This window comes from Falco peregrinus, chromosome 8 (assembly GCF_023634155.1).
Source record: "Falco peregrinus isolate bFalPer1 chromosome 8, bFalPer1.pri, whole genome shotgun sequence".
Taxonomy (NCBI): Eukaryota; Metazoa; Chordata; class Aves; order Falconiformes; family Falconidae; genus Falco; species Falco peregrinus.
The window spans coordinates 30,000,549-30,022,806 of NC_073728.1; the positions used below are offsets into that span (position 1 = coordinate 30,000,549).

General features: G+C 41.9%; 1 protein-coding gene across 1 annotated transcript in view; it reads left to right on the forward strand.

Annotated features, from left to right (window-relative positions):
- Positions 1 to 15,143: 15,143 nt before the first annotated feature.
- Positions 15,144 to 22,258, forward strand: part of RALB (RAS like proto-oncogene B) — a 49,557-nt gene continuing 42,442 nt past the window's right edge. Inside the window, exon 1 of the mRNA XM_005244244.4 lies at positions 15,144 to 15,297. The gene's annotated coding sequence lies outside the window, so the exon portion shown is untranslated. The remainder of the gene's footprint in view (positions 15,298 to 22,258) is intronic.

The window sequence follows — 22,258 nt, forward strand, 5'->3', positions numbered from 1 at the left end:
GTGGCCCCATAACCCCAGATAATTCAATTCCTGTTGAGAAGTAAGATTAATGTAGAACGCTAACAAGAACATCGTACAAAATGGTTCCGTTTGTGGGCAATCAGGCCAAACAAATCCATGACGCATTCATAATCATTCATATGTATCTGCATTGCAAGAGATACAGTTAACTACAAAGGAAAACATTACAGATGGTGGGGAGGGTGAAACAGAGAATAAGGTAGATCAGTAAAATCTGCATGAAATGCTTGGGGTTTTAACCAGACTTTATTTTACTGGCTACAAGCCAAGTCCAAAAAATAGGGATTTAGGGCAGAATTCAAGCTCCTAAATCTAAAACAGAGACGGTGAAAAAACGCAGTGAGCTGTGTCTGACCTTGCATCATGCCTAAACTCCCAGGCCACCTGACGTGTTTTTACATAAGCTACTCTGCTGTACAGACCCCCTCTGTAAGTGACCAGGTCTGCACCCGTTCAACAGGGCTAAGCACCTTGGCACTCTTTCATCTCTTAGCTCAATCAGGAACTAAAAGATACGTGTTACTCCATTCAGGTCCCCAGAGTGGGCTCAGTTCAGGAGGTAATCTTCAAACTCCTCTAATGGATGCCGGTGGGACCGAGTCTTCACAACCCCAAATGTACCTGTTCCCTCTAAGAAGACATTTTTACTATCTACCAGAGCAAGTAAAGCATTTTTCCAGGAAGTGGAAGGTCTGAGTCCAGGGCCTGTTCTTTGCAGATCAGAGATATCAGTAGTCACATTGATGTTTGGGTGCGTAAGTGTTCACCTGAAACCAGCTTCAAAGCTCGATCACTCTCAACTCTGTCCCCTGTGGAGGACACATCTAGAGTGGGTGGTGAAGCTCTGTACAAGGATGCTCAAATTAGCAGTGACGTGTTCCTATCAGAACTGAGTAATGCCGTGCCATCCGAAGCGGCTGAAAACCCGCAGACTTCATTAGCTGAGATGCTGCATATGTTGCGATGGTGGTACGTACTGCTCCTGAGGAGCTAGCCAGGAGCTCCCGCTCCAGCGTGTTCCTGCTTTTAAGCAACCAATAATCTACCTTTGTTGCCTAAACTATTTCAATATGGAAACCTGATTAATAATTCCTCTTTTTATTTTTTTTATTTTTTTTTTAATCTTTAGCAGAAATGTTCCTCTCAGCCTAGAAGCCTGGGAGTTTGCATTTGCAGCTGTCAGACTGGTAAGATATCACCAGTACCAGCTACTAGTCAACTCTCCGGGAATGTCTTCGGTGAACACAGACTTGGGAATTGCCGCTGGATGGCACTCGAGTGTCACAGAGGATGTAACTGGATGTGATTTTATTTGGCTGCAAATACAGGCAGCTTTTAAAGAGAAAGAACCAAGTTCACGTCTTCCTTATATTGTCATAAATTTGGAGTGCATAAATTCACGTAAGGCATTCAGTTTAATTTAGAGTTGCACCAGCATAACTGGGAGAAGAATATGGAGCAGATGTTGAGAAGCAATATTTTGGCTATTAATTCTATTGATAAAGTTTTGAACAATTTTTCAAACTTAGATTCAAGGAGCAGGCATAGAGGCTGTGGCCATGAAAGTCCAAGAGCAACCAGCTTCAGTTCTGTGTTTTCATGTGCCACACTAAATTCCAGTAATCGACCTTAACGCCTTTCTATATGCCAGTGTTTTACCCTTAAGACTGCTATCTTATACACACTATTCTATAAAGACACACACAAAAAATTTCTATGGCTGACTGTAAAACGAGAAGCTATCTTCATTCCAAAAGTCAACATTTGAAGTCTTAGTTTTGAATCTTCCAGTCTATATATTTAAAATGTTTGGAGAATGTTTCAAACATTTATAATCCCAAATAATACGCTTTTGTTTTGAATTATTTTTAAAATGGCTTAATTATTTTCATATAGAATAAATATTCTGTGAAAGTCAACATTGTTTTCAGAAAGTATTTATCTTTCTGAGAAGAAACTAATTTTGGTCTAAATCTGCTTTTTAAAAAGGGGGTGTTTATCTCAGTTCTCCAATGGAACAGAATCATATCCACCATAACTCCTTAATAAAGATAACACATTTGGCTTAATGTGCTATACATGTGTTATGTATCAATGCAGTGTATGGGAGAATACCAAGAAATTTCTGCAAATACCTTTGAACATCAGAGAAATACCTTCATGAAATTTGTGCTTCTGCTCCTTTTCTGTGGTATAGATGGTGACACCTTTCTCCCCTGTAAAGAGTTTCAGTTCCCCCGACCCCAGATCTGTACAGTACTCTGAATGTTAGGAATGCCTGGCAAGTTCAAGAACTCTTGCAGCAAAGTCATCTTCTCCACCTTCACTTCCACGAAAACCAACAAGACAGCTCGTAATCGATTTAAGCTGAGGCATTTTCTATTTTGGGGCTGGTAGCATATCTCTGGTTTCAGCCAGGGAAGGAAGTGCTTAGAGTGTTTTATTACAGCCAGCTCTTGTGATTTACTTGGCATAACTGGAAGAAGGAAATTGTGTAAATATGGGCTAAAGCTTATTCTTGGGAAGTGCACAGTTCCATGGGCTTGGGATCTTTCATGTATATTTTTGGTTATCTATATTTTTGGTTATCACTTGTATGCTGTCACTTCAGTTCTCTATTTGTAGCATGAAAATAATATCTAATTCTGTGACGCTTGACAGAAGAGTTCCTGTATGTGTGCTAAATGTACCCATAGGCAAACCTGGCAGGCTCGGTAAGAATATTTCAGCACACCTTTCCTGCCCTCTCTGGTTTTGATTTATTCTGAGGGTCATCATAGCCCTAGCATAATTTGATCACTCTGTGTAAATGCTCTAAATTAAGAATTGTCTGTTATGGCCAAGTAACACAGCAAACTGAATCTGTTCAGAGAATAGGATGGAAACTATTTTCTTCTCACACTTCTGCTCTTCCGTCCTTCCACTTTATGCTGGGACTTACAACATCCAGAATTGACAGGAGGGTCTGCGATTACCCTGTAAAGAATCTGTGCCTCGCCCCACTTTCTTTCATGTACTGTCACCATTTACTGAATAGCTAGTAGTTAACTTAATTTTAAAATCTATTTTATGGTGATGCCCCAGGGCTATGTTCTTATTTATGGTTTCTTTGCACTAGCTATTGTAGGTGCTGGTAGCTGAGAAAGACTCTGCTGTGGAGAGCTTACAAGCTCTAGGTAGCACAAGTGGAGGACCGAGATACAGGGTAATCGAGTGATTTGCCCAAGTTCACATGCTAAGTTTGTGGCAGTGTTAATCTACCTGATTTGATTATCTAAGGCACGTAGGCGCCAGTGCATGTTCTGGTTTATGTATTGGCCACAGGAATGCTAAACTGGAGAAGTTCCGTTGGAAAAATAAAGGAGGAAAAAAGAAAAAAGAGAAAGAAAAGAGAGAAAAAAAAAAAAAAAGGCATGCTTGGCACAACTTGAAGACTTGCAAGAAATTTCCACTTTCCCATTCTTCGAATACTTTGGAAATACATAAACTCTTGGGATCTGCATTTTAAAATGCTGTTTCAAACTGGAATAACATCTGTTAAATGTAGCCAAGAAACATCTGGTTTTCTGTTCCTGGAACCCCGAGCTGAGGCGGCCGTTTTCCTGTCAGCTATACCATGGAGCGAAATTGGTTCAATAGGTCATTCTGTTCTCTCCATTTCTTAGTTCTCAGTTTCCTATTACAAAGATGGCCAACAATGAGAGTAAGCAGGAGGGGAAAACAGATTTTGTGTAATGCACATATTAGCCTTTGAGAAAAAAAACCCAAAACATTTAGTTTCAGATTAGGTTAGATAACTGGTGAGAGCAGAGCTAGTAAGCCTTAGAAAGAACACCAGGGACTATGTGGAACCATAAGATTTATTAGTCCCCAAGCGGTTTATCTTTCATCAGTGGAAATAACCATCTGATGCAAATCACACTGAAAACAATGCAAATCTCACATTGATGGTCACTGGGCTCTGGATTTGAGCCAGTCTGGTATCGCTGGTAGATGGCCTAGTGGAAGCTGGTCACCACCATTACACAGTATATTAATTGCAAGATTGTTGTTAACTATCATCTGAGCAGCTGTAGCCAGTGCAGTAAGTGAAGGGCCGGAAATGGCTGATGCACTGTATGCGCTGTCTCTTCCGCAAAGTCTCACTCCGGTGGAGTCAACCTGCAGACAGCTGGGAGGGAGAACCAGAAGAAGAGTTCAAAGGCCTCAAGTAGAGAAGACCATAAGCATATGGTGTAGAGTTTAGTTCTTACATTCCCATCTCTCCGTGTTTTGACAATGCCTTGCACAAACAAATACGTTCTGGAGAACTGTGTAATTTTCCCACCCATCTTTTAAGAATAGGACCAAGGCTTAGAAAGGCATTTAGATGCTTATGCTCCCCCTGAAATCATCAGGCATTAAAAGCATAAATAACACCGAGAGTATGCACCATGATATGATATTTAATTAGCAATGAAAATCTGTATCATTCAAGCAGTGGCATTAAAATTAGGAGGCCAGTGACAAGGAGGTGGCAGAACCCTCTGTATGTATCCTTACTGAAAAATGGCAGCACCTTTGTTTTTCAGGACCAGTCTCGAAAGCAGCTGGGACAAGAAATGCTGTGACCTTCTGCCATGAACATTTTGATGATGCAAAAAGGCCAAAAGGCCACTGGAATCCTATTTCTTATACAAGTGTAGTTTGCCACCACTCACGTGACATGAAAATCAAAACTAATCTGGAGGAAGGGTTTCTCCAGTTCTTTCCTTAGATGTGACCTTTCCCGTACCAGTCCATGAATTTAAAATGCTGAGGCAGTGAATCCTAATCTGAGGAAGAGTTTCCAAAACAGAATTGGAGATTCAGCACTTTCTGTGGCAGGGTCTTGCAAAGTGTTGATGGTACAAATTAACTACTGGGGGTCAGGTCTGCGTGCACAGAGGAAACTTGCTAAAGGCAGATAGGGTGCAGGAAGGGAAAAGGGAGTTGTACAGCTCACAGGCAGTTGCAAGCAGCTTCCTGACACTATGTACTCGGTCAAACTTTTTGTTTCCTTCAGAGCAGTATTTACCTTTGCTTTCACTATTGCCAAGGTAAGTCAAATGTCTTTATTAGTATCGTGTCTGGTTTACGTTGCCCAACATTCACGATCTGATACTGAATGACCACTGCCCAGCTGTGGTCTGTAATTATCTAAATACACATAGCGGTGTATGGTCCACCCATATTCCAACTAGACCACAGCCAAATGTATGCTTTAAATAAATAAGATCTAGTCTGACTGGCAAGAAAGACTGTGCTATTTTACTGCATGAATAGCAAAAAAAGTCAGTAATTACACGTCTATGGAAAATGCTGTGATCTCTGGGTTTGTAGCCTATTTTGTTCAATGCCGTCTTCATCTGTTTTCTCCCACTCACCTCATTTTTGTATTTGCTATATATACGCTTTGTCCAAACACAGCTACTTTTGTTGTGTGTTTGGCCCATCAGTATTTGGAATTGCCATGATTTCCAGAATCACACTCAGTGGTGTGATTCAAAGGACCAGCATTTATTACAGAAAAAGCCTGCATGCTGTGAACACAAACATGCTTCTACAGTGCTTGAGTTCCAGCTTAGTCCCACCGATTAATCATGGATTTTCTCCCATCTGGAGCTTTATGTAGGAACGGTGGACATCTAGTGGCTCAAGGGAACATAGCAAAGGAAGTTCTTGGGCTCAAAAAGGTACATTGTTGTGTAAAGTAGACAATTCGGTAAAAATAAGAGTAAATTAAAGACTTCCTCAATGGTTGGAATGCAATTTAAATATGTGAAATTACTTTAGCCAAGAGTCGAATAATCTGGGGTGAATTTTATTTTTGTGTTTCTCTTTTCTTGTGAAAAGGTGAGCTGATTTTGAAACTTACACAGGTTAAAATGTATTTGCTACCTATTTTCAGGAGGGCATAACATCCTCTTTCATTAGGAGAAGCTGGTGTACAGGATAGATGGATGAGAAACAGGAACAAATGACACAACACAGTCCTATACATTTTTAATTCCTCCAAATGAAAACATTTATTTTATGCGTGTTAATTCAGGATGTGATTAATTAGACTAGGTGATAGCTGACAATTTACAATGACTAGGAATAAATGTGAAGAGCAGTTAACTGGAGAACTTTCCTTTCTCTGTAATGTGTTTCCTACTTTAATACTTAAATAATGAGTTTCCCTAACAAGTAACTCTTTCTGAGTCATGTTTTCCTCTCTCTCCTTTGTTTTTATCCTAACCAATAACTACATGGCATCCCAAAAACTTTTATTACAAAAAATGAGATGCACATTTGAGAAGCAAAAATATCTGCATCGAATTATATGCTGGTATGGTACGGTGAGCCTGTGTTTGTATTCGGTTCGCCGTTCTGTCTTTTTCTAATCTGTACAGAAGGTCCAGATGGACTATGTTAGTCTCTTACGCTGCTTGGACCAGGGACAGTGGTTGACCTCTCCTGGAACAACTAAAATTGAGAGACCAACATAAGGCAGTCAAGGGCTGTCATCTCTGAATGTCTCTCATTCCTATCTTAACACAACAAAACAACTAATTCAACTTATGCAGGTGGAACTGGAGTATTTTGTCTGGAGCATATGACTAAAGGAGGCAGCTTACATATAAATAGAGAGGCTTGTCTGCAAATGAGAGCAAATAATTGCCAAATATTAAGACAAATAATCTGGACAGAGCAACAGGAGGTATTCTGTCTCACCTGAGATGCTGATAAAACCTGGAAGCCACAGGAGTGAGATCAGCCTGAGACAAGACGAATCACTTGTTATTTTGCAAAGATGTGTAACTCAGGAGGTTTTTTTAAGGGTAAGAAGTGACGATAAAGAAAACTCTTTGCTAAACAAGTGGACTTTGTGTTCCTTTTCCCTTCCAAACAGGCTAAAGTAGAAACTTGTAGCCTTGGTGAGACTAAGAAAGCCATGAATAAGGAAGCAAAGGGTTCTCGCATTCTGACACATCATACCAGCTCCATGTCCTATGCTAGGGTTCAGAGAGGGATTCTCAGCCTAAGTATGTACCATTGAAATTATATAGGGACAGTAATTTAACACTGCTCATACTGCATTCAGAGCTTGGGACACGGAAATTCGGTCCAGTGTTTCAGGCTGATGTTGTGAGGGGCTGAATTTACAGAGTTTATTGTTTCATCAAGGTACGCTGGAAGCAGGAACTTTATTAACATCCTGCGAGTCGTGAGCAGTGAACACGTTAACCATCTGATAGCCCCTGGATCAACAAGATCAATGAAAGCATTTCTTTAGAAAGAGGTATTAGCAGCCTTTGTTTATGTGATAGAGCTTGCAGGTTTGAAACTCCTGAAGTTTTAGGTCTTCTAGCAGACACAAAATTACATTGCTGAGGTCCCATTTATCTCCAGATTTTTTTCAACAACAGTTCATTGTAGAGGAAGTTGCAATGAAGATAGCTTCCAAGGGATTTCTCTGTTTGGACCTCTTGTGAAGGCTATACTTAGGATGTGAACACAGATATACCGAAACCTGCAGATAACTGGCTAGCTAAAAAAGGTCTCATAGACATAGTCCAGCTGGCTGGACAAAAATGCACATCGCTCTCAGCTTATCTGAAGTAAAGCAAAAATATAACAGGAAGATTGCGGTGGGAAAAGAATGTTGCAGGTGGGAACAGATAACTACAGAAGAGAAACTACGGGCAGGCTTGGTATTTAGGCAACTAACCAATAATGAGCTAATTATAACAAGGCATAAAAGGTGACTGTAAGGGACAATAAACGAAGTCTGCTGATCACTCATATTGAGTGACTGTGTCTTCCCTCCGTCGTAACAGAAACCCTAGTGCTGACAACGTTCAAACTGCATTTACCAGTATTAGGGGAAACTGAACTGAATTTGTTTCAGCTGGCAAATAATCAAGTCTATTTCAGACACTCCTGGAAAGGAATGGCAAAGCCAAGGTACACCTGACCACATGAAGTATGAATATTTATTGAATGAGAAGTTAATGACTTCTTAAATCTCTACTTACCTTTGCCACTGTGAGGTTCTGGTTACCACATTACCACTTTACCGATTAATAGGGCAGCACAAAGTTAGTCTAAAGTTACATGAGCTTTAGACTGAATAATTTCCCTTGTGAAAAGATTTAGGAAAAATCAGCAGTCCTGTACTGATCCAAGGTTAGATGAAAAGTGTGTGTTGGGGAAAGGTTGGAGTATACCTTGCATAGCTTGTGAGCAGAAAGGGTAAATGGGAGAGCTGAGACTCGGCACCTGACATCCTTCAAGTGTAAGGTCTGTTACAATGCTGGCAATCAGCCTAGGACTCCTCTGCTCTTAAACTTCTGTTGATGTTGGAGTGCCAACAGCAAAAGAGCTATGACTACTCAACTCAGGCTTCCTCTTTGGCTGCCCTAGTGCTTTGCCCCTGGCCTTAGGCAGGGATGGGTACATATTTACTAACTAGTACAGGCAGACACAAATTTCCATTGACTAATCTTCCTCTGGCAAAGTGAGTCATCATACAGAAAAGGCTGTTTCTGCTTGTTCTCTGTTCAGATGATGATCCAGTCAGAGCTCCAAACAAGGCCAGGCCAGCAGCTTCAACACCTATGACTGTCTCTTTTCTCCCATTGTAACAGAGGGAAACTTGGAGAGATATCTGTAGCTTCAAGCTTTCTGCAGAGAAGGATCTTCCTTGGAAATTACTTTGAAAGAAGCTGGCAAGGATCCTGGTAAGAACTTAGCCTTTTCTGTCCGTGTTTCTCCACCTGTCAAATCGAGGCATAATCCTTCCCTGCTTCACAACGGTACTGTGAGGACTCATCAGTTAACATGTCTACATCACTAAACACGATTTCCTATTCTAAGTCACCTAGACTTTAGTTCTTAGGAACACAAACTCATCTCACCCTTCTTAAAGATCTTCTCCCTCTTTTCATGTAGTTGTCTTTGCTTTCTACTACTGCAAAACGCAATTGCTGTCAGTGTTGCTCTTGGACAACGGAGAGCAATTTTAACAGTCATGCTGAATTTTCCTGAGGAATTAAATAATCAGCAAAGGCAAAGAATTCTTCAATTTTTTCTTCCTTTTTATTAGTGTTGGAAAATGATTTATACGTCATAGTGCTCACTACTAAAATTTCCTATTTTTTACTAAAATATGCATATATTCATAAAACATCTTTTAGTCCAGAGATCTCTGAGAGAATTAATAGTGATTGAAACTGGAGTTATCTATAAGCAAACTCCAGTATAAATATTATGTGTTGTCTATGTTTGTATACTGCAGGACTTGTACCTCTTTCTACAAAAAGGCAGCTTTCTCTGGAATAGAACAGTAACATACCAAAATATCTGCACTGCCTTAAATGCGAGGTGTGCTACCCAACTGAAATTGCACAGGGAACGTAAGAAAGCAAAATGACCTGCAAGCTCCTGTAATCAACTTCATGCCAGAACTGGCAAGATATTTTTAGTTATGGCGCACTGTTGAAGATTAATTTAGGGATGTAAGAGGTACCCACTTCTGGAGGTGGTGACCATTTTAGTTATGATCCTGCTGCCTTCTCATCATCCAAGTTAGCCTCCCACACACAACCTTGTCTGACCTGTGAAACAGCCCTTTCTTTTGTCCCTCTCTGCCATGATCCCTTTAACTCCTGCTCGCCACTGTCTCCTACTGCCTTCTGTAAAACGAAAATCTTGGATTTTCCTCATTTCCCCATATTATAGTTCCTTCCTACCCTTTTTCCAAGCTCCAAACCTATTCCTCATTCAGGTTTACTACCAGATGCTGCATAGTAATGTGGAGAAACATCCCAGCCTTATATATGCACACTTCATATGGACTTCACAGTGAGGTGGTCAAACTCTTAAACCAGATGCCCAGTGAGGCTGGAATATCCATCCTTGGAGATACCATACCTGGACCAGGCAAGGTGCTAAGCAACCTGACCTAACTTTGAAGATAGCCTTGTTTTGAGTGGGTAAAGGATAAGATGATCTCCAATATATTCTTCTAATAAAAATTATTTAATGATTCCATAATTCTAACTAAATCTTGAAGGAAATCTAATGTATTAAGTTCTCCCTAGGGGTGGATGCAGAACAAGTTGAGAGCTTACGGGTAAAGATAAAAGGTCAGGCCTACATGGATGACACTGTTGTGGGTGTTTGCTACAGGCCACCAGATCAGGCAGAAGAAGTCAACGAGGCCTTCTACAGACAGCTGGAGGTAGCCTCATGGTCACAGGCCCTGGTTCTCTTGGGGGACTTCAACAACCCTGATATCTGCTCGAAAGACAGCACAGCTAGACACAGAGTCCAGGGGGTTCCTGCAAGGCATCGATGATAACTTTTCAATGCAGGTGGTGGAGAAACCAACAATGTAAGGTATGCTTTTAGACCTTGTCTTCACAAAGGCAGGCTAGTTGGGGATGTGAAGGTTGGGGGCAGCCTTGGCTTCAGTGACCATGAGATGGTGTAGTTCAGGATCCTGTGTGGAGGAAGCAGGGCAGTAAGTAGGATTGCAACCCTGGACTTCAGGAGAGTTAACTTTGGCCTCTTCAAGGACCTACTTGGAGGAATCCCATGAGTTAGGGCTCTAGAAGGTGGGGGGGTCCAAGAGAGCTGGCTAATATCCCAGCATCACTTCCTCCAAGCTCAATATGGATGCATCCCCATGAGTAGGAGATCAAGCAAAGGGGGCAGGAGAACTGCACGGATAAGCAAGGAGCTTCTGGCAAACCTCAGACAGAATAAGGAAGTTTGAGATGTATCAGTCAGTGGGGTTGTGGAAATAGGGGATGTGGAAAAAGGGATGGGCTGCTTGGGAGGAATATAAGGATGTGGTCAGAACATGCAAGGAAGCAACAAGGAAGGCTAAGGTCTGTTTGGAAATAAATCTGGTGTGAGAGGTCAAGGACAACAAGAAGGGCTTCATCAGGTACATCAGTAAGAAAAGGATGACTAGGGAAAATGTGGTCCCACTGCTGAATGAGGTGGGTGCCCTCGTGACAAAGGACACAGAGAAGGCAGAATTACTGAATGCCAATCCTGCTTCAGAGTTCACTGCCAAGGCCAGCCCTTAGGTTTCCCAGACCCTGGAGGCAGGAGAGAAAATCTGGAGAAAGGAAGACTCCCTTGGTGGAGGAAGATCACGTTAGAAATCACTTAAGAAAACTTCACACCCACGAATCCATGGGTCCCAGTGGGATGCACCCCCAAGTGCTGAGTGAGCTGGCACATGTTATTTCCAAGCCATTCTCTGTCATCTCTGAAAGGTCATGGAGAACAAGAGAGGTGTCTGAGGACTGGATGAAAGCCAATGTCACTCCAGTCTTCAAAAGGGCAAGGAGAACCCAGGAAACTACAGGCCGGTCAGCCTCACCTCCATCCCTGGAAAGGTGATGGAACAGTTCATCCTGGAGGTCATCTTGAAGCATGTGGAGGAAAAGAAGGTTATCAGGAGTAGTCAATGTGGATTCACCAAGGGGAAATCATGCCTGACCAACCTGATAGCTTTCTATGATGGAATGTCTGGCTGGGTAGATGAGGGGAAGAGCAGTGCATGTTGTCTATCTTGTCCTCAGCAAGGCTTTTGACACTGCCTCCCATAACATCTTCATATGTAAACTCAGGAGGTGTGGACTAGATGGGCAGACAGTGAGGTGGATTGAGAGCTGGCTGGATGGCAGAGCTCAGAGAGTTGTGATCACTGTGTAGTTGAGCTGGAGGTCTGTAGCAAGTGGTGTTCCCCAGGGGTCAGCGCTGGGTCCAGTTCTGTTCAACTTATCTATCAGTGACCTGGATGAAAGGACAGTGTCCCCTCAGCACGTTTGCTGATGACACAAAACTGGGAGGAGCAGCTGATACAACAGAGGCTGCACTGCCATTCACAGACGCCTGGACAGGCCAGAGAGCTGGGTGGAGAGGAACCTATCAAAGTTCAACAAAGGCAAGTGTAGGGTCCTGCACCTGGGGAGGGACAGCCCCAGGCACCAGCACAGGCTGGGGGTGACCTGCTCGGAGAAGGCCCTGGGAGTGCTGGGGGACAGCAAGTTGCCCACAGGCCAGCGGTGTGCCATGTGGCCAAGAAGGCCAGTGGGATCCTGGGCTGCATCAGGAGAACCATGGCCAGCAGGTGGAGGGAGGTGACCCTGCCCCTCTGCTCTGCCCTGGTGAGGCCCCATCTGGAGCGCTGTGTCCAGTTCTGGGCTCCCCAGTTCAAGAGAGACAGAGAACTACTGGAGAGGGTCCAGCAGAGGGCTATGAAGATGATGAGGGGATTGGAGCATCTCCCTGATGAGGAAAGGCTGAGAGAGCTGGGCCTGTTTCGCCTGGAGAAGACTGAGAAGGGATCTTACCAAGGTCTACAAATATCTTAAGGGTGAGCATCAAGAGGATGGGGCCAGGCTTGTTTCAGTGGTGCCCAGCGACAGGACAAGGAGCAACAGGCACAAAGTGCAACACAAGAAGTTCTATCTGAATAAGAGGAAGAACTTCTTTACCTTGAGGGTGACAGAGCACTGGAACAGCTGCCCAGAGAGGCTGTGGAGTCTCCTTCTCCGGAGACATTAAAAACCTGCCTGGACATGATCCTGTGCAACCTGCTCTAAGAGAACCTGCTTTAGCAGGCAGTTGGACTAGATGATCTCCAGAAGTCCCTTCCAACCCTGACCATTCCGTGATTCTGTGAAAATGGGAAGAGGAAGAACATACAAGAATCTGAGAGAAAGATGGTTTTCTGGCAAGGAGAAAAAGGAATGCAAGAAAACAATCTAGAGCTGTGCACAGTTAGTCTGCTTTTCATCTTGCTTGCAGTGACATAATTGAGGGTGAAGCCAGATGGATGTCAGAATCAGTAGAGAACCAAGAAGAGAATCAACACTAACATGCCTGTGGTTTGTCTAGGCTCCCTTCATCTGTCTGGATTCAAGGCCTGGTTACTAATGTGTGTGTTGTCTTCAGAATATCTTCAGCTGGAATATTCCAAGGTACCATCTGGTTTATTTCCTGCAGATTCAGATTAGGAGCACAATGCAGGCAGTACCCCGCCTCCTCAGAGCCCGGGCTGAGCAATGACCCAAGTGCTGCAGCCAGATGCATGCTGTAGACTAATACTGTAAGGGGACTGGAGAAGAGCAAGAATAGACCAGAGGTACCCCTGCTCCCTTCCTAGCAAACAGTGGTTCCAGCTCTTTCATCCTCTGAACATTTAAGAGTATGGTTTGCGTTCCAGTGTGTGAATACATGAAATGTCCAACTCAAACCTGGAGCAGTGACAAGTCTATGCTGTCATAGGAAATCTTCTGAAATCCAGGTAATCACCTATATAGGTTTTATAGTACAACCAAAATTCAAAGAGAAAGCAGAGAAAGAAAAATGTAAATTAAAATTGTATCACAGTTTTTGAGAAGGTCTTCCCAAATTCTATGAAAGTTAATGTATTAGTGATCTTTATTCACACTCCTCAAGGTCACAAACAATTTATGTTTGCCCAATTTGAGATGTTACTACCCTTTGCTACACAGAATAATTGAAGATCCAAGTAGTTAAAAAAAAAAACCCTAGAATCTGTATGAAGAAAAAGGTTTTGTGTTCCAGTTTATTTTACTACTACTGCCAGGTTATTCGGGAGACACATCACCACTAGATAAACAAGCATTGATAATACCAGCATCTGTTTAATAAATATTATATTATAAAGTATTGTTCTTCCACTGTCCTTTTAAACAGAACAAGTTCCTGAAATTGAAAGTCCAGTAACAAAGGGCACAAAAAGAACATGAAATCTGGCAGCAAAATATTGCTTTTTAAACAATAGGCTTGCAAGAGCAACACCCTGTTGTACAGCTCAGTAGAAGGGTACTGACAAATAGTGGAACATAATAAACTCCTTTAACATGATAAAGGTTCCTAAAACCCAAGCCATTAAACCAAAACCCAATACAGCAGCTTCAAAATGATGCTGAATTATAACATATCACTTACGGGTGGCCTTAATGCTGAATCTGGGATGAATTACATGAAAAAAATCACAGGAAATTTTTAACACAAAAAAGAAATCTGAAAGGCAAACACAATGACTGCCATAACAGAGAGTTTAGCAATTCCAAACACAACATAAAAATGTTGTGTGCTTGAAGGCTGTGCTAAATTTTCCTCTGAGAGTGTTTTATGGGATTATAACAGAAACAAAAATATCCTGACAACTTGAAAGAAAAATGAGTGACTTATTAGACCAATTGATAAAGCTGGAAAGAATAGACAAGCTTCCAGGCATGCAGGTGCTTCTTTGGATCTGAAATAGAAACGGCAAACTTCAAAGCTAAATCCAGGTTAGGAACAATTGTGCTGAGTTAGGACATCTGCTTTGCTTCAAATGTTTATTAATTTCTTTTTTAAAGGCTATAAATGATGACCTGGGAAATAAATTTATAATAATATAGCCCAGTAAATGGATTATTATTTCTAAAGCAGGCTTCAATTAGAAAGGGATCTAAGGAGTAAAACTTACCCCAGCAAATCTGCACAAAATCACATTGACTTTCCATAAGATTTACAAGCCTGTTTGCTTACATTGCTTTAGAAAATATTAATTGGATTCCTAAGTCACTTAGATGCTTTAGAAGATTTTACTTTCACTGAAAAAGGCAATAAACAAGTCAGGGTACTGCCAAGGAGTGGATACACATGGGTCCTTTTTGCTTATGCAAACCCTACTGTGGCTGCAGAGCCAGCTATGCTGGGCACTGGTGTATTTGCCCGAACAGACCTGGTAACAAGCTCAAAATTTAAGATCTGATATAAGCACAGACAACAGACAACGCCACGCAACACTAAGCAATGCTCTGAGGTGGCTCAGCTGTAACACATCTCTTACGCTAGTCCTGGTGATGATGTAAATATTGTTTTCTAAGTCTGTCATTTGTATTACTGAAACTTTTCACTAGAGAGGGTAGGGAAGGTGAAGCAGAAAAGTAATTTTCTGTTATTGGCCATTCAGGAATTTCCAAGCTGTTACTTTTTCAATTATCTACAACAGTTTCCTTGTTTTTAGAATGAGTGCATGATATCATATCCTGAGCCCTTCCCTTTTCTTCCAGCTTTCCAAGGCACTAGGAGGAGTCCAGCTACAGTCATCGTATGAATTGGTCTGTAATACTGTAGTGGGAGCTGCTTCTGCCATCGTCCGCTTACCTGCCTTATTCACACTCCTGAAGAAATTGCTGCTGCAGGACGAACAACCCTTTAAGCACAGTGAGTATCTGCTAAGAAAGCAAAAAATCTATCTAGCTTGTGAAGTTGCATTGGAAAAAGTTGCATCGCTGCTCTATGTATTTACATGTATGTGCAGCTAGGGACACAAGTACAAATGAAAGGAGAACTTGCTGTCATTATCCATCACCGAAGTGACAAGGCAAAGGAGATTCCTGCCCCGGCTGGGGTGAGAAAAGGGATAGCAGTAATGTAGGAGGCTCTTGGAGTGCAGAGACTGGATTAAAGGTGTGGGGCGGGTCTAGGAAAGGGCGAAGGTGCATGCACTGTGTGAGGCCATGTACCCATTTGCTGTGGACAGACAGGAAAAAACAGCTGCTAAAAATGCACACAGAAGCAGCTGTGTGTGAGCACATGGCATTGCGTTAGTGCTGGATGGCAAGTACCTCTTGTTTATTCTTAATCTTGCTTGACTTGCTTGAATGCAATAGTACTAGCTAGTAATAAGCAAAATAAAAGGAGAATAAAAGAACTAGTTTTCTGCACTAATCTCCACTCATCCCTAAAGCATACAGGCCGAGTAAACATTAACAGTGAGTCACTGCTTCTTTTTAGTACAACTATATAACCCATGGTGGCGTTATTGTTACTTCTGCACTTCTCTGTCTTGGTCTTTGGCTCTGAAACAGAGCTAATGGCTCTGCCATTCTTGTTGGAGGGCCTAAGGTTTTGTCTAGATGTCTCTTCAATGTTAATTTATTAGAAACTGGTTAACTGTATTAACATTTATGGTTATATTTATAGTGTATAAATAACTTACTATGATCCAGAATTCACACCATGAAAATGTTACAATGAAAGCAATTAATTGACTTGCATTTATATCTACCAAATTATATTGTGGAAGTTATTTATTAAGCTAGGAACTTGATTTTAAAATAATAGAACACCTGAATTTTCCTGGGCATGTTGCTCTGGTGGCATACCAAACACCAACTTCATTTCAAAGTTGTAAAAGACTTACAACCATGCTTTACATAAAGGCCTCACTCTGTTTTGAATGGAACCAACAGAAATCAGTGGTGATATTTTTGTGAATATTCAAGATAACAACAACTGGCTTCAGAAACGTGCAAATTAGTTTTGTCCTTTCCCCAAATGGTCTTTGGTGAGGCAAGCAACTGTACAGGAAACACATAACCTTTGAATGTCATTGATCACACTACTTGATCCATTTTTTCTTTGCTCACTGAGGTTTTGAGCATCTCATTCATAGGGTCACAGCACAATGTTAGTAAAAATCATTTTTTGTTATCTGTTAAACTGCATTGTGAGGTAAAAACCCTTCAGTTAAAAGTTGCTGGACCCTTTTCTGTTGTTGATGTAGTTAATTTTATGACAGAACAAATCTGCCATTTCCTACAATATAGTTATTACAAGAGTAGCAGGATGCTAAAGATGTGCTGGTGCGCTGCTTGGTCTAGCCCCAGTAAGCACTGAGATTGCTGTGCTAGAGGTGACCCTTAGCCCACCGGCTCCAGGGTGCTGCCTCTGACAGCAACCTGTACTAGGTGCTTCTGATGCAGTTGCAATTAAGTCCAGAGTCAAATAGACTTCACAGGAGGGTTTTTTTAAACGCCTCTCAGCTATTAGTTGACTTGTACTGTGCAACATGAGGGTTTTTTAACTCTCTCATCTCATAGAGCATCATGGTGGATATTCACATCTCCATGTAAATGTTTGTTTCCTGAATTCACTGAGATCTTGTTTCCAACAATGTCATGTGGCAATGAGTTCAGTAAAAACTGGGTTTTTAAAAAAACATTATTTCCTTTCTCCAGATTTAAAACTGCTGCCTTTCACTTCAATTAGATGTAAATTTGCTTATACATCATAGAAGAGAAAAACTCACCTTAGTCTTTTAATTGTGTGCTTTACTGAAGAATGACAATGCAATTTTATTCTTAGTTATAGTTTGTCTGTCTAGTGTATGGCTATGCTTTTTTTTCAGTTTATAAACTCATTTCAAGGGCTTCACCCACAGTTTTAGAATCATAGCATCATAGAATAGTTTGGGTTGGAAGGGATCTTTAAAAGTCATCTAGTCCAACCCCCCTGCAATAAGCTGGGACATCTTCAACTAGATCAGGGTGCTCAGAGCCCCATCCAACCTGACCCTGAATGTTTCTGGGGATGGGGCATCCACAGCTTCTCTGGGAAACCTGTTCTAGTGTTTCATCACCCTCATCATAAATAATTTCTTCCTTAGATCTCGTCTGAATCTACCATCTTTTAGTTTAAAACCATTACCCTTGTCCTATTTCAATAGGCTCCACTAAAATGTCCACCCCCATCTTTCTTGTAAGCCCCCTTTAAGTATTGAAAGGCTGCAACAAGGTCTCCCTGGAGCTTTCTCTTATCCAGGCTGAACAACCCTAAATTTCTCAGTCTTTCCTCATCGGAGAGGTGTTCCATTCCTCTGATCATTTTTGTGGCCCTCCTGTGGACCTGCTCCAACAGGCCCATGTCTGTCCTGTGCTGACAGATCCAGAGCTGGATGCAGTACTGCAGGTGGGGTCTCCCCAGAGCAGAGCAGAGGGGCAGAATCACCTACCTTGACCTGCTGGCCATGCTTCCTTTGATGCAACCCAGGCTTTCTGGGCTGCGAGCACACATTGTTGACTCATGTCCAGCTTTTTATCAACCAGAACTTCCAGGTCCTTGGCAGGGCTGCTCTCAATCCCTTCATCCCCCAGCCTGTATTAATATCAGAGGTTGCTCCAACCCAGGTGCAGGACGTTGCACTTGGCCTTGTTGAACCTCACAAAGTTCATATGGGCCAACTTCTGGAGCTTGTCCAGGTCCCTCTGGATGACATCCCATCCCTCAGGTGTGTGAACCCCACCACTCATCTTGGTGTCATTTGAAAACCTGCTCATGGTGCACTCGATGTCACTATGTTATTGATGAAGATACTAAACAGTACTAGTCCCAATACAGACACCGATCTCCATCTGGAAATTGACCCATTGACCACTACTTTTTGGATGCAAACTTCCAACCAGTTCCTCATCCACTGAACAGTCCATCCATCAGATCAGTATCTCTCCAATTTAGAGAGAAGGATGTTGTGGGGTACCATGTCAAAGGCCTTACAGAAATCCAGATAGACGATGTCCATAGCTCTTCCCTTGTCCACTGATGTAGTCACCCCATCACAGAAGGCCACACCTTGGTCAGGCAGGACTCGCCCTTGGTGAAGCTGGCTGTCTCGAATCACCTCCCTGTCCTCCATGTGCCTTAGTATAGCTTCTAGGAGGATCTGTGCCATGATCTTCCCAGGCACAGAGGTGAGGTTGACAGGTCAGTACTTCCCAGGCTCCTCCTTTCTACCTTTTCTAAAAACGGGTGCAGTGTGTCCCTTTTTCCAGTCACCAGGGACTTCACCTGACTGCCATGACTTTTCAAATATCATGGAGAGGGGCTTGGCAACTACATCAGCCAATTTCCTCAGGACTCTGGGATGCATCACGTTAGGTCCCATAGGCTCCTCAGGTGGTCACAAACCTGATCTTCTCTTACAGTGAGAGGGACTTTGCTCCTCCAGTCCCCGTCTTGCAGTCCATCCATTTAAGAGGTGTGGGAAATTGCCAGTGAAGACTGAGAAGGAAATGTTGCATACCTCAGCCTTCTCCTTGTCTGTTGTTACCAGTTTGCCAGTCTTGCTCATTGAGGCGGGTGCGCTTTCTTTGACCTTCCTTTTCTGGCTGACATACCTGTAGAAGCCTTTATTATTTCTTCATTGCATCCCTTGCCAAGTTCAGCTCCACCTGTGCCTTGGTCTTCCTGACCCCATCCCTACACAACCGGGCAATGTCCCTATACTCTTCCCAGGATACCTGTCCCTGCTTCCACTGCCCGTGCATTTCCCTCTTGCCCTTTAGTTTCACCAGCAGGTCTTGACTCATCCATGTTGGCCTCTTGCCTTGCTTTCTTGTTTTCTTACACCTAGGGATTGAGAGCTTTTGTACTCTGGAAAAGGTGCTTAAAGATCTGCCAGCTCTGTTCTGCTCCCTTGTCCCTGAGGGCAGTTTCCCTGGGGCCCTGTTGACTAATTCCTTGAATAGCTGAAAGTTTGCTTTCCCAAAATTCAGGGTCCTGACTTTACTCTTCACCTGACCCATATCCCACAGACTGCCAACTCCGGCAGTGCATGATCACTTCAGCCCAGGCTGCCTCCAAGCTTGATGTCACTGATTAGCTCACTTGCGTTGGTGACCAACAGGTCCTATAGTTAATTATTTTGTTGTCATGCTTAAAAACTTCAAAGATGAAAGAGATGTGAGTTTCCTCTATAGAAACCACCTAGCTCTGCTTTTGTATCCTGTTTATGTATGTGTTTAATAATAACTTTTCCACCACCTTTCATCCAAGAGATGTTAGGTGTACGGCAAAAGTTTAATTAATTAATCTCACAAAGAACTTGTGAGGTAGGTTCCCTCATTTTACAGGTGAGACAGAGAGTGACAGTTAAATTAAGTGACTTGCTTAATATCACACAGTGAGCCAGTGCTAATGCTGAAAATAGAGTTAATGTCTTCTGGTTCTTTGCCCTGTGTTTTAATCATCAAACCAGACTAAGCTGAATGAACCCCTTAAATTATTAAAATAATTGTTCTCAATTTCTTGTTAGACTATGATGTTTCAATCAACTAAGCAGCTGAAACACTTGCAAAAGCTTTCCTTGCTTAGGACTTTTTTAGTCTTTCCTGTTCAGACATTGCTTCAGATATCAGCTGAGTACGTTTGTTTACAGTAATCCTGACCTTCCAAAATAGACTGAAGCAGAATAAGGAACGCAGTTACAACTCACAGCCATCTCTTTGCTGTCAATGTAGCAATGCCTTTTTTCACACTCCCAACAGCCATTCCACTTAATACCCATAGCTTTAATTAATGAAGCATAGTAAAGTATTGCCCCACAGAAGCAGAATATCAACTGCTGGTTATGCTGTCATGACTAAATGAAAATGTAGCCGAAAGCACAAAAGAGCAATTGTGTCTTAAGAAATCTCTGCTTAGAAGTATGGCTGTGAACTATATGCTGTGTCATGTCTGAATAAACTGGTACATAAAGAGGTGCGACCCTTGAAAACGTGTACAAGAATGGTACCTGTGTTCAGGCTAACGGTATGCTCCAGCAGCTTTATAGCTTTTCTGAGTATAGTCCACATATTTGTTTATGCTGATAGGACATATATAAATTTTTCCAACACTCACCACCATACCTGTTTGATAGTGTTTTCAGTATAGGAAAGAATAAATGGCCTAGAAAATATGTACATAGGCATAAGACTGAAAGAGGCTCAGAAGAGGAAATGAAGAAATAATATTACCATGGCTTGCTCCCTGTTAAACCTGGGTGTAGACCCAGCTGTTTGTTATGCAGCCTTACACAATGCTTTGTATCATATAGTATTTTTGGTGTGTGTGAGACAAGCAGCACAAGGCTGTAGTCAGCTCCAATATTTTTATAAAGACTTTTGCCATATCTAATGACTAGGGAATTGCTGTGCAAGCAGCCTTCCAACTTAATTGCAATTTAACTACAAAATACCTTAAAAATTCAACTGCTTCGTTGCTGAATGCAAATAAGCTCCTAGGTGGTAAAATCAGTCAGTAAGCACTGGCATGCTGTATTTATGGAAACAACTCTGAAGTCATTTAAGATGTTGTAATTGTAAAGAAAGAAGTCACATCTTGCCTACTGAACTGGGGGCTAGACAGAAGGTTCCAGGTAACGAGCCAAGGAGAGATGTTTCGAGAAGACCACCGTTTTCTCTGCAGGGTCAATACTTCTAATTTACCATGCTGTTTCCCTTTGGGGTTTATCTTCTCTTCAAAATGTTAACTATGAGCATATTTTACACTTTGCCACTAGGACTGTGTCATCAGTGGTCAAGTGTCCAATATTGGTCAGAGTACTGCTCCAACTTCACTTCCATTCTGTTAGAGGCTAAGGTGTTTTTCTCACAGACTTGAGAAAATGGCCTGATGCCAAGTGATGAGCAGTTTGCAAGACAGTGCTGTGTCTGTGCCCATCTATCAGGGCTAAAGATGCTGCCTTTCAGTGGAGTTTTTGAAAACCAGGCAGGATTTGTCCAGCACCAAGTGGACAAAGAAGATACTTCTGTGATTTTCATAGACTTTGAAACCAAACCCAAGAAAGCAATGCAAATAATTGAAAATATTTCTGTGCCTCTTCAGTTGTGTCTCCTTTTATTCATAGTTTCTATTATTAACTCATCAAATGGGTAATGGTAATCAAGTTTGAGAAGTTGAACATTTTAATCAAACATTAAATAATACTTACGAAAAACAGGGTTTGAAATTATAATGTGCCTAGGTGTTCTCTTCCAGATTGGGAATAGAAAGAAGGCTTTGTGGTCTGTGTGTCTGATCAAAACTAACCAAAACAGCACAAATTAAATACATGCTCACACAGTTCATGGGCAGAGAATTGTTTTCACCAATGATTCACCTGACAGGTATGAAGAATGAGCTGGCTTGAGAAAATCAGAAATTGCTTGTGGATAATCTGAATGACAGTGGAGGATGCATAGTACAGTATCACATTTAGGAAGAGATCTGATAAAATAAGGGCCTTGAATTCTGGATGTAGATGTTATGTAGAAGTCATACTTGTTTCATCTATTACTGAAGAGAACAGAAAACAAGAGAGCCTTTATGACTAAATAGACATCATGTTATTTTACATAATTATTTAAGATCCTACTTTCAGTGGAAAACCTCAGCGTGTCCTGCCTACCTTAGTAATCGCATTACTAATCACTGCTCTTTAACAGGTCTATTGCAGCCTCGTTCTGTTGATTCAGCACAGAAAGAAAACATTTTAGGAATGTCTGTTATTCAAGCAGTGGGATTATAGGCATGGTAACAGTACATGTTTGTGAAAGGTATATGCTGTCTGCCTTCATTCCCC